Genomic DNA, 2,067 nt, shown 5'->3' with positions numbered 1-2,067 from the left:
GACCTTGAAGAGAAAGCTAAGAGAAGCCAAAGCACAACTCTCTTTAGAGGACCTGACCGAATTCTTCAAAGAAGAAGAACACATGGCAGCCGAAAACAACAATGCCAACAATGCAAGGAAGGTGCTGGGTGACTTTACTGCACCTACTCCCAATTTTTATGGGAGAAGCATCTCTATCCCTGCCATTGGAGCAAACAACTTTGAGCTTAAGCCTCAATTAGTTTCTCTAATGCAATAGAATTGCAAGTTCCATGGACTTCCATCGGAAGATCCTCATCAGTTCTTAGCTGAGTTCTTGCAAATCTATGACACTGTCAAGACTAATGGGGTTGACCCTGAGGTCTACAGACTTATGCTATTCCCTTTTGCTGTAAGAGACAGAGCTAGAACATGGTTGGACTCTCAACCTAAAGAAAGCCTGGACTCTTGGGAAAAGCTAGTCAATGCCTTCTTGGCAAAGTTCTTTCCACCTCAAAAATTGAGTAAGCTTAGAGTGGAAGTCCAAACCTTCAGACAGAAGGAAGGAGAATCCCTCTATGAAGCTTGGGAAAGATACAAACAATTAATCAGAAAGTGTCCTTCTGATATGCTTTCTGAATGGAGCATCATAGGTATTTTCTATGATGGTCTCTCTGAACTATCCAAGATGTCTTTGGATAGCTCTGCAGGAGGATCTCTTCATCTGAAGAAGACGCCTACTGAAGCTCAAGAACTGATTGAAATGGTTGCAAATAACCAATTCATGTACACTTCTGAAAGAAATCCTGTGAACAATGGGACTAGTCAGAAGAAAGGAATTCTTGAGATTGACACTCTGAATGCCATATTGGCTCAGAATAAAATATTGACTCAACAAGTCAATATGATTTCTCAAAGTCTGTCTGGAATGCAAAATGCACCAAGCAGTACTAAGGAGGCTTCATATGAGGAAGAAGCTTATGATCCTGAGAACCCTTCAATGGAAGAGGTGAATTACATGGGAGAACCCTATGGAAACACCTATAATCCTTCATGGAGAAATCATCCAAATTTTTCATGGAAGGATCAACAGAGACCCCAACAAGGTTTCAACAACAATAATGGTGGAAGAAACAGGTTTAGCAATAGCAAGCCTTTTCCATCATCTTCTCAGCAACAGACAGAGAGTTCTAAGCAGAATAACTCTGACTTAGCAACCATGGTCTCTGATCTGATCAAAACCACTCAAAGTTTTATGACTGAAACAAGATCCTCCATTAGAAATTTGGAGGCACAAGTGGGTCAGCTGAGCAAGAAAATTACTGAACTCCCTCCTAGTACTCTCCCAAGCAATACAGAAGAAAATCCAAAAGGAGAGTGCAAGGCCATCAACATGGCCGAATTTTGGGAGGAAGGAGAGGCAGTGAACGCCACTGAGGAAGGCCTCACTGGACGTCCACTGGCCTCCAATGAGTTCCCCAATGAGGAACCATGGGAATCTGAGGCTCAAACTGAGACCATAGAGATTCCATTGAACTTACTTCTGCCATTCATGAGCTCTGATGAGTATTCTTCCTCTGAAGAGGATGAGTATGTCACTGAAGAGCAAGTTGCTAAATACCTTGGAGCAATCATGAAACTAAATGACAAGTTATTTGGAAATGAGACTTGGGAGGATGAATCCCCTTTGCTCACCAAAGAACTGTATGACTTGTCTAGGCAGAAACTGCCTCAAAAGAGACAGGATCCTGGGAAGTTTTCAATACCTTGTACCATAGGCACCATGACCTTCAAGAAGGCCTTGTGTGACTTAGGGTCAAGTGTAAACCTCATGCCTCTCTCTGTAATGGAGAAGTTAGGGATCTCTGAGGTACAAGCTGTAAAAATTTCACTAGAGATGGTAGACAACTCAAGAAAACAAGCCCATGGACTTGTAGAGGATGTTCTGGTTAAAGTTGAAGACCATTACATCCCTACTGATTTCATAGTCCTAGAGACTGGGAAGTGCATGGATGAATCCATCATCCTTGGCAGACCCTTCCTAGCCACAGCAAGGGCTGTGATTGATGTTGATAGAGGAGAGTTGATCATTCAAGTGAATAAAGAATC

General features: G+C 42.4%; 1 non-coding gene across 1 annotated transcript; it reads right to left on the bottom strand.

The window, feature by feature from the left end:
• Positions 1-484: 484 nt before the first annotated feature.
• LOC112719223 (small nucleolar RNA R71) lies at positions 485-592 on the bottom strand. The gene has a single exon (XR_003161533.1). It is a non-coding gene; the product is annotated as a small nucleolar RNA R71 (small nucleolar RNA).
• Positions 593-2,067: the final 1,475 nt, after the last annotated feature.

This window comes from Arachis hypogaea, chromosome 10, assembly GCF_003086295.3.
Source record: "Arachis hypogaea cultivar Tifrunner chromosome 10, arahy.Tifrunner.gnm2.J5K5, whole genome shotgun sequence".
NCBI classification, from domain to species: Eukaryota; Viridiplantae; Streptophyta; class Magnoliopsida; order Fabales; family Fabaceae; genus Arachis; species Arachis hypogaea.
This window is presented reverse-complemented; position numbering and strand designations above follow the sequence as displayed.